This window comes from Macaca thibetana, chromosome 12 (assembly GCF_024542745.1).
Source record: "Macaca thibetana thibetana isolate TM-01 chromosome 12, ASM2454274v1, whole genome shotgun sequence".
Taxonomy (NCBI): Eukaryota; Metazoa; Chordata; class Mammalia; order Primates; family Cercopithecidae; genus Macaca; species Macaca thibetana.
In genome coordinates this window covers 19,412,560-19,428,891 of record NC_065589.1, presented here as the reverse complement: position 1 = coordinate 19,428,891, position 16,332 = coordinate 19,412,560, and the positions used below count along the sequence as shown (strand labels likewise).

The following is a 16,332-nucleotide window of genomic DNA, read 5'->3' as shown; positions in this document are numbered from 1 at the left end:
AGAAATGATGTTGGGGTGTTTGTTACTTAGTGATAGATAACTGGTACAGGGGCTAAATATTAACTCTTATTCATTCCTTATATGAACCAAATGAAGCAAGCATTAATTTTCCTCTTTTACAAAAAAAAAAAGAAAAAGAAACTGAGGCCCAAAAAGTTTGAATCTCTTGTTGAAGTTCAGACAGCTAAATAACTGAGAGGATACACATTTGCTGACTTGCAAACTCACAGTCTTTCTGTAACACATTGAATTTGGAAGATTTAAAACCTGTCTTTTTCAATCTGAATAAAGATGAGCGATTTTAGTCTAAGTTTCACTTTATATCCCTTTGAGCAACATTACCGTGAAAGCGGATCCTTGGTGTTTTCTCCTTTGGTTGAATGCTTCTTTCTTTGACTGATTGTTTGCACTAAATTTTAGAAAATCCCACAGGCTTCAGAAATGGAAGGGTGAAGTTAAATCATCCCTAGGAAATAAGGGAGCAGTCAGAATTGTACGGTTAAGTTAGTCTTAACAATAAAAGAATTACTAAAGCTTTTCTTCAGAAAACCAGCAAGAAACATTTCAGTAACCATGATATTCTGTTCTAGAATTTTTCTTCTGTGTTTTGATTTTGATGGGATAGCCTAAGTCTCTAAGTTATTTTTTGAGATTTAGATTTAATACAGAAGCAGGGATGTGTCACAGAAGTAGGTATAGTCCAATGACAGAAATAGGACTACTTCTATTTGTAAAATATTCATCGTTTTCCAATGATGACAGCCATCACAGCAATGCAAAGCATATTTTGGAGACTCCAAAAAAATGTGGAAGGCAAAAATAAGGATGTGCATAAATAAGGATGACAGGGTCATCGAGACATTGGTGAGTCAAACTTGAGCAACCCAGGCTCTTACACTCAGTGACTCCAATTCACCAAACTCATTTTGCTCCTGAGGGCCATGCTCAGAGAATCAAATTCATATGCAGAGAAAGAGAAAATACTTCCTTTGTTATTGAATATTTTTCTACGGGCATATCGGGTGCACATTTTTTTTCTAACCACATAAGACACAGCTGAGATAAACACTTCTGAGTGTTTCTGAGAGAGAAAGTGAATTTAAGAAAGTTATGTAATTTTGAATGAGAGGAATTAATTTCTGTTTTTGGAGAAACTTGAATCAGAAAGTGGCTCTAGATACTAACAAGAGTCAAAGAAGAGGGAGCTCTGTTCACTGCCCCCAGGTCGCCTCCCTAAAGAAACATATTTACATAAACAAAGCAGGGTGGGGATGGGGTAATCCATGAGTCAATAGGATCATGTCCATCAGCCTCCAGCAAATGAAAATCTGTGAAAATGCTTTTTCCTTTCTCTTTCCAAATGTACTTAGTTAACTGACCATTTTAGAATGTGATACAACTCAACAGGTGTTTAATGTGCTAAGAACAAAAGGGTCTTTAAACATGAAGGGTCAAGATAACTACTAGAGGCACCCAGCACTAGCTGCCTCCACAAAGGACTGAAACAGCCAGTAGATAAACCACACACTGAATAGGGGCTTAGGGTGTCTAAGAGAGAACACTGAAACTTAGCAGGAAAGTGACAGGGAACCTCCCAGGCACAGAAGGAAAGGGAAACAATGCAGCTGACCTGACTGAGAACCATCCCACTAACCCGACCACTGCTGGCCTTTGCAGGACACCATGAACCATACAGTCCAAACCTTCTTCTCTCCTATCAACAGTGGCCAGCCACCCCACTATGAGATGCTCAAGGAGAAGCACGAGGTGGCTGTGCTGAGGGCGCCCCACAACACTGCTCCCCGGACGTCCACCGTGATCCACATCTGCAGTGAGACCTCCGTGCCTGATCATGTCGTCTGGTCCCTGTTCAACACCCTCTTCATGCTCTTCATGAACCCCTGCTGCCTGGGCTTCATAGCATTCTCCTACTCTGTGAAGTCTAGGGACAGGAAGATGGCTGGTGACTTGACTGGGGCCTAGGCCTATGCTTCCACCGCTAAGTGCCTGAACATCTGGGCCCTGATTTTGGGCATCCTCATGACCATTCTGCTCATCGTCATCCCAGTATTGATCTTGCAAGCCTATTGATAGATCAGGAGACATCATTCAGGCCAGGAGCTCTGCCCATAACCTGTATCCCACGTACTCCACCTTCCATTCCTCACCCTGCCCCGGGAGCTGAGTCCTGTATCAGCCCTTTATCCTCACACACTTTTCTACAATGGCATTCAATAAAGTGTATATGTTTCTGGAAAAAAAAAAAAAAAAAAAGAAGTAAATACCAGCCTGGCCAATATGATGGAAGCCTGTCTGTACTAAAAATACAAAAATTAGTTGGGCATGGTGGTGGGTACCTGTAGTCCCAGCTACTTGGGAGGCTGAGGCAGGAGAATCACTTGAACCTGGGAGGCGGAGGTTGCAGAGTCAAGATCACATCACTGCACTCCAGCCTGCGTGACAGAACGAGACTCCATTAAAAAAAAAAAAGAAGAAGAAGTAAATAAAAAAATTTCTTGAAAAAAATAAAAATGAAAAATCACATACCAAAACCTATGAGACACAACAAAAGCAATGCTAAAAAGGAAATTTATAGCAGTAAGCACCCACATCAAAAAAAAAAGAGAAAGACTTCAAATAAACAACCAAATAATATACCTCAAAGAATTAGGAAGGCTATAATAAACCAAACCCAAAATTACTAGAAGGTAAAACATAATAAAGATCAAAGCAAAACTACACAAATTAGAGAATAAAGAAACAATATTAAAGATCGATGAGACGAAAAGTTGCTTTTAGAACACGTAAACAAAATTGAGAAAGCAGTGGTTATACTAAGAAAAAAGGAGAGAAGACCCATATAAATTAAAGGAAAAAGGAAACCTTAAAACTAATACTACAGATACGGATACTAATACTACAGATACTGATACTAATACAAAGGAACATAGAGATTACTATGAACAATTATCTGTTAATAAATTGGAAAATCTAGAGGAAATGTATACATTCCTGGACACATTCAACTTACCAAGATTGAAACAGGAAGAAAGAAAATATGAACATACCAGTAATAAGTAGTGAGATGGAATCAGTAATAAAAAGTCTCTCAACAAGGAAAGTCCAGGACCAATGGTTTTACTGCTGAATTCTATGAACATATATAGAAGAATTAGCCCTAATTCTTCTCAAACTATTCCAAATAGTTGAAGTAGAGAAAAATTTTTTTCTAACTTATACTATGAGGTTAGCATTACTTTGATCCCAAAACCAGACAAGGACAGAACAAAAAACAAAGCCATTGGCCAATATCCCTGATGAACATATACATCAAAATTCTTAACAAAATACTAGCAAGCCTAATCCAGCAATATATTAAAAAGAGAATGTGGCATAATTGAGTGGGATTTATCCCAGGAATGCAAGGATGGTTCAACATATGCAAATCAATAAGTGTGATACATCACATCAACAGAATGGAGGACAAAAACCATATGATCATCTCAAGAGATGCAAAAAAAAAAGCATTTGATAAAATTCAACATCCCTTAATAAAAACTCTCAACAAATTAGGCACAGAAAGAATGTACCTCAGCATAATAAAGGTCATGTGAATGGGGAAAAGCTGAAAGCCTTACTCTAAAAATTGGAACAAGACAAGGATACCCACTTTTACCACTCCTATTCAACAAAGTACTGGAAGTCCTAGACAGAACAATCAATCAAGAGAAAGAAATAAGAGGCATCTAAATTAGAAAAGAGGAAGTCAAATTGTGATTTTATATATATAGAACATGATTTTATATATATAGAAACATGGTTTTATATATATAGAAAAGCCTAAAGGCTCCACCAAAAACCTCTTAGAATTGATAAATTCAGTAAAGTTGTGGGACCCAAAATCAACACACAAAAATTAGTTGCATTTCTACACATCAATAACAAACTAGCTGAAAAAGAAATCAAGAAAACAATCTCATTTATAACAGCTAAAGAATAATTAAATACTTTGTTAAATAAATTTAAGCAAGGAGGTAAAAGACTTCTACAAGAAAAACTACAAAAAACTAACTAAAGAAATTGAAGAGGACACAAACAATTGGAAATACATCGCATGTTCATGGATCAGAAGAATTAGTATAATTAAATTTTAACATCTACAGATTCAATACAATTTCCATTAAAATACTAAAGACATTCTTCAGAGAAATAGAAATAACAATCCTGAAATTTGTGTAGAACCACAAAAGACCCTGAATAGCCAAAGCAGTAGTGAGCAAGAAAACAAAGCCAGAAGCATCAAAATACCTGACTTCAAAATATACTGCAAAACTAATAATGTCACCCCAGTAAGAATGGTTATTATCAGAAAGACAAAGAAAAACAAATGCTGGAGATAATGTGGAGGAACGGGAATTTTTATGCACTTTTGGTGGAAATGTAAATTAGTATGGTCATTATGAAAAATAGTATGAAGTTTTCTCAAAAAACTAAAAATAGAACTACTATATGATCCAGCAATTTATGGGATAAAATCCCATAAATACTGAGTATTTATCCAAAGGAAAGGAATCAGTATATCAAAGAGATACCTGCACCCCCATGTTCATTGCAGCACTATTCACAATAGTCAAGATATGGATTCAACCTAAATGCCCAGCAACAAAAGAATGCATAAAGAAAATGTGGTGATATACACAATGGAATACTATTCGGCCATATAAAAGAATGAAATCCTGTCATTTGTAGCAACATAGATGGAACTAGAGGACATTATGTTAAGTAAAATAAGCCATGCACAGAAAGAAAAACACTGTACATTCTAACACTGTGGGATTTAAGAAAGTTGATCTTATGGTTCTTTTGGATGTTCTGGAGATAAGAATGATAGTTACCAGAGACTAGGAAAGGTGGAGAATGATGTGAAAAGAGGTCAATTAATGGACACAAATATACAGCTAGATAGAAACGGCAAGTTCTACTGTTGATAGCACAGTAGGGTGAGTATAGTTAACAATAGTTTATTATATATTTCAAAATAGCTAGAAGATTTGAAATGTTCCCAACACAAAGAAATAACTGATATTTGAGTTTATGGATATCTTAAATATCCTGATTTGATCATCACGTGTTGTACACATGTACCAAAACATCACATGTACCACATGAGTATGTTCAAGTATTATGTACCAACAATAAAAGAGTTCTACTATTTCACAATTAAACTCTCTTATTCAAAAAAACATGGTCAAAAAAACATGTTATAATGTTATATTCCCTTCCCCCATGTGCCATGAAGTGCTAACAGTTCCTAATGAACTGTTAATAATTAATAAATTAACAAATAATTTTAGTTTACATTAGGATTCATTTTTGGTGCTGTACATCTATGGGTTTAGGCAAATGTATAAAGACATGCATCTTCCATTATAGTATAATGGATGATAATGATGTGTCATTGTAGGTTCACCAATTGTAACAAAATTTAACGAAATTTTTAATTTTTAATATTATAAATTGCACTACAATAAACAACTTGCACATACGTCTTTGTGCATTTGTTAGATTAATTCATTAGGATACATTCTAAAAAGCAGGATGTCTAAGTCAAATAAAATATGCATTTTTGGAGGGATTTATGCGTATACCCAATTGTCCATCATGAAAGTGATATCAATTTACACTCCTTTAGTCACTTGTCCTTAGATTCTTTTAAATCTTGGCCAGTCTTATAGAATAAATAATTGTGTCTCATTTTTGTTTAAATTTGTACTGCTTAGATTATGGATGAGGCAGAATATAGTTTTGTGTATTTATCAGCCATTTGCTTTTGTGTGTGTGTATGTGATTTCCTCATTTAGTTATTTCACAATTTCAGGAGATAATTCAAACTACCTTTGGCTGTGTAATTCAATCTGAAAATTTCCCCAAAATGTTATGTTTTTACCTTATTTAAATCTGTTTTTTCTTGTCCGATTCTTAGGAAAAGACTAGGAATCTACTACTCACCAAAACAAATTATTTGGTATGCAAAACAGGCTTTTCCAACAGGTTTTGACCTCTCCTCTTGTTTTTTTATAATACAGTGCAAAGCAGCACTTTCAAAGTTTGACAGGACAATAATAATGCTTGTTGAAGTTTTGGATGGGGCAAAGGCTGTGGCAAAAGAGAGGAAAATCTGGTTGAAGAAATTGGGGGTAAATGGAGTTACAGGATTAATAGGCAAGCTGTTTCAAACTTGTTTTTTAATCACAGAATCTTTTTTAACCTCTTTGCATTTGTGATGGTCACATGTAAATGGCAACAAACAGTAAGAATAGACCTATGCCAACCTTTCATGCACGTTTGAAAAATCAGCTCAAAATGCATGCCCTGCAAATGGTGTGTCAAAAACATCATCATTTTGTGCGAAACATGAAATAATGATAATAATTATTATTACTTGTGTATTAGGATTCTCCAGAGAAACAGAACCAATAGCATATATATGAAATGCTATTATGAAATACTAATATATATAGTTACAGATATATATTATATAATACATGTGATAATATAATATGTAATAATATATATTATAGGACACAATATATATGTTATAGAAATAGGCAATTATAAGGCTGAGAAATCCCACAATCTGCCCTCTGCAAGCTGGAGAACCAGGAAGGCTGGTGGTATAATTAAGTTTGAGTCTGAAGGCTTAAGAACCAGAGTGTCGACATCTGAGGCAAGAAAAAATGGATGTTACAGCTCAAGAAGAGAGGAAATTCATCTACTGCCTTTCTGTTCTATTTGGACCCTTCTGGATCTAATGGATTGGATGATGCTCACTGACGTTGAGGAGGGCCATCTGCTTTACTCAGTTCACCAATTCAAACACTGATCTCTTCTAGAAACACCCTCACAGACACACCCAGAAATAATAAGCTATCTGGGTGTCCCTTAGCCCTGTCAAGTTAACACATAAAATTAACCATCACATTACTCAGAAATGTATCTCCGCAAGACTTATATTTACTGAGTTAAAAGAGCTTCCTTTGAGATGCCCACTTTCTCAATACACAAGCAGGACTACAAGCTGAAATGTTAAAGCTGGAAGAACCTTTGAAGCACCTTCCTCACCTCCGTTTCCTTATCTGTGTAATGACAGTTGTGTATAAATGAAATATTTTACCTTGGTTCATAAAATTCAGAGTAGGAGAAGCTCAGCAATTCCTAAATAGAAACTCTACAGGTACTGCCTTTGTAGCAATGCGCATGGTAGCTCCGGGTCATGGCTGTGATACCCAATGTGCATGTGAGTCAACACCTTGCTCTGATGAGACCCTGAGCCAGTATTAGACTGCGCTGCTCCTAAACATTGATGTGCTTGTGAGATCATTTCCTATCAGCTTACAGGGTTTATGAGCTGCAATTATTTGTTACATTTTCAAGCTTATGCTTCACAGAGATGAAAAGCTGATTATGACTTTTAAGACCCACAAGAATAATTGTTGCCATGAGGCAAGCTTAAGATTTCTGCTTGCATCATAAAGCACACTCCTAATGAGAGACGCAGAATTTTGTAGCTTCTCTGCTTTTCAAAATATGTTTTTGATGAAAAGGTATTTCATGCTCCATAGCTTCTTATACCTCTGACCTGCTTTAAACTTAATTAGTCCCATCTAAACCAATGTCAGCTGTGTTATGGAGAACTCTTCATAGCGAACTTTCTCATTTGGATGAAATATGAGATGTGCACGGGCACATTCTGCTGGGGAAAAAAAAAAAAAAAGCAAAGACTAAATTTCTTGTCTGGAAGCAAAGTTTCTGGAACGTGTAAGTCAGGCGGCTCAGACAGCAGCAGTTTGTGCTTCATTTTGAAAACATTCCTGCTCATGAAGAACAGAATGCAAAGGGTAATCAACGTCTGGGACTTTGCAGAAAACCCTTCCGAAAAAGAGAGTGATGAGCAAACTAGGCCCCCACACACCATGGAAATTTTAGAAGTTTTCTTAAGCTGCTTTTCACTGATAAGCTACCTTATGTTTTTCAAGTTCCCATAGTGAGGAAAACATTCAAGTGTGTAGTCTACAAAATTAACTGTCTGGCTAAATCCCATGGAGGTGGGTTCTGCAACTCAACCTCCTGCCTCCCCAGACCCGCCCCTCCCTTCTCACTTCTGTCCCTTGTTGCTACCCTATAAGGATCTTCTGGAGTCCATTTGTTCTGCTTAATATTCTGTGAATATTACTTGCTCTCTCTGCCTTGTTCCCTTTTTCATATTGCTCCCCTGCTTGCGGTACTCTCTGTGTCTTCTTCTTGGCTATCTTGCACTATTCCTGGGGTATGGAGAGCTATATAGCCTGTTCATATGAAACAAGTTTTAATGAAGACTGTCTTTGGGACCAGGTATTTCTTCAGAGTGATGTGCACATCAGTGTGAATAAGATGTCGTTCCCTCCCTCAAAGTATTCACACTTTAGTGAACCCCAAAGGCTTTGCATTTATTCCAGCGTGGGGGGGTGGTGGGGGGGGGAGGGGGGGGGGGGGGGGGAGGGGGGGGGGGGGGGGGGGGGGGGGGGGGGGGGGGTGTGTTGGGGGGGGGGGGGGGGGGGGGGGGGGGGTGGGGGGGGGGGGGGGGGGGTGGGGGGGGGGGGGGTGGGGGGGGGGTGGGGGGTGTGGGGGTGGGGGGGGGTGGGGGGGGGGGGGGGGGGGGGGGGTGGGGGGTGGGGGTGGGGGGGGGGGGGGGGGGGGGGGTGTGGGGGGGGGGGGGGGGGTGTGAGGGGGGGGGGGGTGGGGGGGGGGGTGGGGGGGGGGGGGGGGGGGGGGGGTGGGGGGGGGAGGGGGGGGGGGGGGGGGGGGGGGGGGGGTGGGGGGTCCCTTGGAACCCACTTGTATGCTAAATTCCCACAGTATTTACTTTCAAAATCTTTCAGTTTCTAACAACCAATTATTGTTGTCTTAGAATAATTTCACAAAGATTTCCCTGGTCTTTTGGCTGCTGCATTCATGAAATTGAACAAATACATTCCTTAATATACAATTATTTATTTACAATGTTCTAGAAATTTTGTTTTTTTAAATTAATTAAGTTTAAAATGAACTATTTTATTGCTATTTGAAATAGATAACCAGCCTACAGCCATACTACCCTAAATGCACCCAAAACACATAACCAGAATTACTTGCCTTAAATAAGAAGCAACCATAATGAATGCGATGAAACCAAAATACTGTTTTTAAATTCTAGTGAAAAGAAAACAATGTTTATGGCAGCCTTATTTATAATAGCCCAAAGCTGGAAACAATTCAAATGTCCACACTGGTACAACAGAGAAGTTGTGGTGTATCTACACAATGAAATACTACCCAGCAACAAAAAAAAAAGAACAAACTATTATAACATCCAACTGCATGAATATCAAAGATGTGACAGATAAAAGAGGCAAGGATATGAACTATATGATTCAATTTCTGTAAAAGTCAAGAATGGGAAAATCTAATCTATGGAAACAGAAGTCAGGATACTAGCTACAACTAGAGAGGGGTATTGATTGGAAGAGGGCACAAAAGAGCTCTCTGGATGATAGATACGTTCTATATCTTAATCTGTCAATGGTTATATAAATCCATCCATGTGTATATAAAAGTGTATCAAGCTGTGAATTTAGGATTAGTTCAAGTTATACATATTACACTTCATATAAATGTAAAAATGCAAGTGACATGTGATGAGATCTTAAAAATAATTCTAGCTGAAGATTCTTCGCTTGGAAGTCTCTGAGCCTGAGGTCTATTTCCTGTAAAAAAGGAGATTAGTAAGGGAGAGAGGTATTAAGGACATATTAGCCCCAAACTGAGACTCTTGTCTTATATAGAAGTTGAGGAGAATTGAAAAAGGATGTCTTTTCATTATTGAGACTAAATGTTCCATGGCATCATATTCATGTGCCACTCACATTTTAAGAAATTGCTGTATGGCATTTCTTACATTTCCTTTTTATGATTAGGTCCGGTCTTTTGATCTATACTAGAAATCCTATGAGAGTGGAGATCATTGCTGACGTGTCTTGCTAGTTTCTTGTATCACTAGTTACAAAAGCCATAATTTCCTGGAAAAACAGGTGCTCACATCATGCTGGTAGTTTAACCTAATGTAAGTTAGTTATTCCACAACCGTAGACTGTGCGCCTCCTACTGAATGTGACAGATGAAAAAAGTGTGATGAGTAGCTTCACTAGAAGTTGCTACACCTTGCAAGATAGGGGGATTCTTAGGGCACAGTTTCTTAACTATCTTCCCTCATTCCCCTTTGGAGTCACAAATGCATTTAAGGTTGTAATGGAATCTATGGGTTCCGTCCTTAGGAAAATGCAAATATGTATACGCACATACTGTTTTGCATAAAGTTTATTTCATTGGATTGAAACTTGATTGTCTTCACATAGAATATTTAAAACATCTTTACCATAATACATTTCTTTTTTATTGTACAAATTAATGTCTAGTTCATGAAAAAGAGGGAAACTAATCCAAATTGTCTATTCAGAAATATAAATGTTAATCTTGTTCAGAAATAAATAGATGGCTATTATCATTTTGTTGATAATGAGATAAAATCATAAAGTAACCTTTGATGCGTTATCTTTGACATGCCATCCGTCTCAACTTTGTTTCTTTTGGCAACATGTCCTGAAAATTCTGATTCATGAAAATCTTTAGTAGCAAAGATAACTGGAGCCCCATAGCTTGCTTTGTCAAGAGAGATTAAGGAAGGAAACAACAAAATTTCAAAGATTCTTCATCACATAGCAGAATACAAGTTCATAAAGCAGGAATCCTATTTTGTTCAGTGCTATACCCCCAGTACCTAGAATGGTACCCAGCACATGGTAAATACTAAGTAAACATTTGAATAAATAAGAAAAGGGATTCCTTTGTCCAGAAGTCTATGAGATTATATCTGGAAAGCTTTCTTCTTGAATTTATGTTAGCTGGGAAAGGATTATGAATCTTTATTTCACTTTTATGGAAGCCTGAACTGAAGGACCTTCAGAATCCTTTGGGGTTTCTGGCACTTTATCCCTTTGACTTTAGCCTGTACAGGCTCTCCTCCTTCATTAGAAAGTTTGTCCTCTCCAAACTCCCAGAATAGCTGCACAGACAGAACAGTTGGGCCCTTCTCCCATCCTGAAAATACAAAGCATTTATATTGGGACATATCCAAATTTTGCTGAAGTTCCAGCCTTTTGCAATTTCATCTGCCTCTGAGAAGAAGTCACACTATCAGATGTATTTTCAGGTTGAGTAACATGTAACATTCCTTTGGCTTTGCTGATTCTATATTTTATGGAAAGGTAAGAGACCTTCCAGAAAGAGGATACACTCACGACATTTCAGAATGGAAGTAAAACGTTATTATGCATAGCTTTGTAGTATTCCCTTTTCTTTGACATTTTCCAGCCTAAAAAGATCAAGGCAAACAAAGACTCATGCCATAATTAAAATGATGAGTTTTTAAAAATTCCTACGCTGATGAATAGTGTTACATGAAAATAATGGCAGCTATACATTTCTTCACTATATCGCCTCATGTCTTACATTGCGCTTCTTTGATAGAAAACAGTAATATAATTGCAAAAAGTAGCATTAAACTCTCTTACTTACGAAAATAGTTTCCAGAGCAATAGAAAGAAAATCAAAGGAACATTACTAATGAGTGTTCTCTAGTTCACAAACCTTCTGCAAACTCCTCCATGGACCCTAGGTTAGAAATGCAATCTGAGCTCAAGTCTTGGCAACAGAGGTAAAGGGAAGTCTATAGAGGCCCCAGACTCCAAAAGGGAGAAAACTGCATTACCAATCCACCTAAAAATAACAGAATTATTGGAAGTTGTGACATAAGGTTCAAGAAAGAGAGCCCCACATCGGGAAGCAGCTGGTTTTACTACCCGTTTTACAGATACTCTGGGTAATGTCAGTCAAGTCTCCGCCCTCTTTCTTTTTCATTGCTTTCTCTTTTCCCCCTTCCCTTCCCTTCCCTGCCCTGCCCTGCCCTCCCCTCCCCTCCTCTCCCCTCCCCTTCCTGGATTGGCATTCATATCTCATACATTGGAAAACAAATCTCATAGTATTTAGCTGTTATACATCATGTCAATAAAATGGGCCAAAAGGCCAAACTTCATCTGTATGCCAATGAGAGACATAGACTTCAAGAAATTTTCAGAATAATATTTTGCTGTGGCATCAGGTAAATTGTGATGTGGCTCTGCTATCTTCCCCACAATGATCCAAACATCATTCCTCCCTTCCCCAGCTCCTGCCCCTGTGACCTGCCTTGAAGGTATGGTTTGACCTCATGCTCTCTGTTAAACTAATTTCCAAGCAGCTTTAAATTTCACATCTCCTTGATATTAACATGCCATTAACTATAAGATATGTCACTGATTTTACAGCTTCTTGTTGACAGTAGAGGGTGGTGGAATACTACTATACTGAATGTAGCCATCAACATTGATTGCAAAATACATTTAGATTTTAGAAATGAGAAATTATGAAAAGTGTTGTAGAATGGATAAAATATGTTATTGCCTTTGTTAGGACAATGCATTTTAATGGGGGAAATTCAAACCTCCGATGGATGTGTGAGAAGGAAGAATATTTTCATTTGGGATGAGAAGCCATCCTTCTGCTCCTCCTCATTTCATACCATATGGTAGGCAACTATCTGTCTTCTTCCACCCTAATTTCCCGTGAGACTGATCTGGTGAGTTACTCCTTTATTATCTTATGAAATTAACAGGTTTTTAATAAAAGAAATATTATTTAAAAATGAATCTGCATATGATGTGTGTGAAAATTTAGAGATAAAGTTAATCTTAGCTCAGGCGATGGACTAATACTTTCAGGAGGAAGTACAAGTCTCCCTCTGAGATAATTAGCTAGAAGCACATTTGCAGAGTGTCTCTGCTTCTTCAATATTTCACACATGAAAATCATAAGGAAGTATTGGTAAAATCAGGCCTTTTGATTTTTAGTTATTTCCCTTTCCTCTCTGGAACAAATGATATATGACTATCTCTTTCTTGTTGGTTAAATAAGTTGTGCTTTTAAAAGGAACGTAGTGCTTGGAGAACAAGGGTTGCAACTCACTGAGTTCTGATCAGATCCTTTTGAGGTAGGAAGTTGAGGTAATAGAATTATCGCAAGGAGACGCTGTGGCCAGGCATGGAGGGAAAGGGGACTGTGGTTCAGGGTGGGCAGGGACAGAGCCGAGGCATCGTAGTGGGGAGAGGAGTACTGCAAGGGGAAGTGGGAGAAGGCTGATGGCCAATATTTTGCTCAAATCAGTTCTATGCACATCTTTTTGTACGTTAAAAAAGAAAGCAGCCGGGCTTGGTGGCTCATGCCTGTAATCCTAGCACTTTGGGAGGCTGAGGAGGATGGATCACGAGGTCAGGAGATAGAGACCATCCTGGCTAACACGGTGAAACCCTGTCTCTACTAAAAATACAAAAAAACTAGCTGGGCCTGGTGGCGGGCACCTGTAGTCCCAGCTATTCAGGAGGCTGAGGCAGGAGAATGGCGTGAACCCGGGAGGTAGAGCTTGCAGTGAGCCAAGATCACGCCACTGCACTTCAGCCTGGGTGACAGAGCAAGACTCCATCAACAACAACAACAAAAAAGCAAAAAAAAAAAAAAAAAAAAAAAAAAAAAAAAGCACAGAAAGAGACAAATACATCTGAGATTACCATTCTATAATTTTTCTTCAATATACCAATTTGTAAACTGGAGGTGGCATATTTAGGGCTTGCAGATTTTATGATCTGCCCTCAACATGATCCTGTGCTGGTGTGACTCTGAGCCTGGCCTTAGGAAGGTGTTTGCTTTGATATCTGCTTGAAAACTCAACACTCTGTTAATGACTGCTTGTTCCCAGCTGTTTGCCATGTGATAATTCTTTTTAGCCATGCTTCATTTCATCTCTATGGCAGCACTAACTGACCTTCAGAAGTACACATTAAAACTACACCTGTAGTCAGAACATGGGAAACACAATCCTCATTAGGTTTATAGTGGCCTTCGAGCCCAGAAATTGATTTCCCTGTACAGCAGCTCATCCCCAGAACTGTTGGATGTAGCATTGCTATTCTCATTTTAAACACAGAGGAAATGCCCAAGGTGGCCAGTTGGCATACAGTAAAACAGCGGTTGACAGTGTGGGGTGGGGGACAAATTTGCAAACATTTGGCAATGTCTGGAGACATGTTTGATTTTCACAACATGTAAGGCATGGGTTACTGGCATCTAGTGGGTAGAGGTCAGGGATGCTGCTAAAAATCCTGCCGTGGCAAGATAGCCCCTGACAATATAGAATTATCTGGCCTCGAACACCAGTATTGCTGAAGACAAGAAATCCTGCACTACTAGGATTTGGATTCAGTTTCTCTGAATTTGAAGCCCAGCCTTCCTACTACATGGTACAGAAGAGATGATTCCCTTTAGGGTATCTTCTGTTTTCAAAACGGGAGGTGGAAAAGGTGAGGACAGAACTTTATCTGCTCCAGAAAACAACAGGGGATGGAAAAATCATTGTTGACAGTTTCCTCTGTCAGGCACTGCTCTAGGTACTTTGCATGATTTATTTCATTTAATGTGTTACCTTAAGAATCAAAAGATCTATAAATTTAAAAAAGGAGACTTTATTTCTTAAAAAGGGTTACAGCTTGCAAGGTGACCATCCCACAGGCTAGGAAGCACAGCCTCCCGCAAAGACAACAGAAAGGCATTTCAAAGGAGGAGAGGTTGGAATAGGAGCTTTATGCTGACCAGGTTGACTAAATGTACATATTCAAGAGGTCACAGGAAGGCCATGAATATTCATGAAGGTGGTCCTGATGCATGCCTATTTAACAAACTTGCATGTTACATATGACCCATGTTCACGTTGGGGTGGACACTTAATATTTATATGTATTACAATTAGGCATTGTAAGTCAAAAAGTCTTTTTGAGACACAAAAGCACTCAGTGCACAGCCTTTGTAAACTGGCTAGGACCGATCTGGTCAGCCATTTTTTTTTTTTTTTTTTTTTTTTTTTTTGAGACGGAGTCTGGCTCTGTCACCCAGGCTGGAGTGCAGTGGCGCGATCTCGGCTCACTGCAAGCTCCACCTCCCGGGTTTTACGCCATTCTCCTGCCTCAGCCTCCCGAGTAGCTGGGACTACAGGCGCCCGCCACCTCGCCCGGCTAGTTTTTTGTATTTTTTAGTAGAGACGGGGTTTCACCGTGTTAGCCAGGATGGTCTCGATCTCCTGACCTCGTGATCCGCCCGTCTCGGCCTCCCAAAGTGCTGGGATTACAGGCTTGAGCCACCGCGCCCGGCCAGCCATTTTCTTATCAGTAGAAAGTTACTGAAATCCGTCCCTAGTCCAATCAAAGCTCCAGTTATGGCTTGTGAAACAGAGGGCTAGTTAATGTATCTGGTGGTGGGCTATAATTATTTTAATATTGCTTATCTTGAAGCCAGTGTTTGTTTAGCTGCTAGAGAAACAGAAAATCCTTGTGGCACTTAGAATATAGTTTATTCTTTAACTGTAGGGCTGTGTGGCTTATCCTTTACCTGGTATGGATTTAGGTCCTGTTTATAATCTGGTATCTTGTTGCCACAAGGAGTCTGTTCTGTCAGTCTTATGATCTCTATTTTAACATTAACACTGGTCAGATGTGTTTAAAAACTTGTCCAACCTGCAGCCCGCAGGCCACGTGCTGCCCAGGACAGCATTGAATGTGGCCCAACACAAATTCGTAAACTTTCTTAGAACATTATGAATTTTTTTTTGTGATTTGGTTTTTATTATTATTATTATTATTATTATTATTATTTATCTCATCAGCTTTTGTTAGTATTAGCATATTTTATGTGTAGTCCAAGACAGTTCTTCTTCCCATGTGGCCCAGGGAAGCCAAAAGATTGAACACCCCTGGTCTAAACCATAAAGGGAGGGGGGATAACGAGGTGTGTCTGACCTCCCACCTGTTTTGTCTGGAAACTCAGGGTTGTAAGGTTTCTCTGGAGTGCCCTTAGCCAAGAAGGGGTTTGTTCAGTTCGTTGGGGGTAGAGGTGGGGGGAGCTAGGGTTTTATTTTTAGTTTACAAATGTTAAATAATATAACTCTGTGAAGTAGTTGCCACATAAGTCACAATAAAGTTAAAAAACGTGCAAAGATCATGGATCGAGGGCTGGACTCACATGAATGTGTTGTTTCCCAGAAGAAAGTTGGAGGAGCCAGGAAACTTTATGTCTACATTCAGGTGCAGAGAGCAACACTGATCATATCAAGAGAGGATT

The 16,332-nt window shown here is 38.9% G+C and overlaps 1 protein-coding gene and 1 pseudogene across 2 annotated transcripts in view; one reads left to right on the top strand and one right to left on the bottom strand.

Moving 5' to 3' along the window:
• The window catches only part of FARSB (phenylalanyl-tRNA synthetase subunit beta), an 896,824-nt gene that overhangs the window by 629,587 nt on the left and 250,905 nt on the right, over positions 1-16,332 (bottom strand). The window lies entirely within an intron of this gene.
• On the top strand, positions 1,684-2,207 carry LOC126932850 (interferon-induced transmembrane protein 3-like; annotated as a pseudogene). Its single transcript, XR_007718345.1, has one exon. The product of XR_007718345.1 is annotated as an interferon-induced transmembrane protein 3-like (transcript).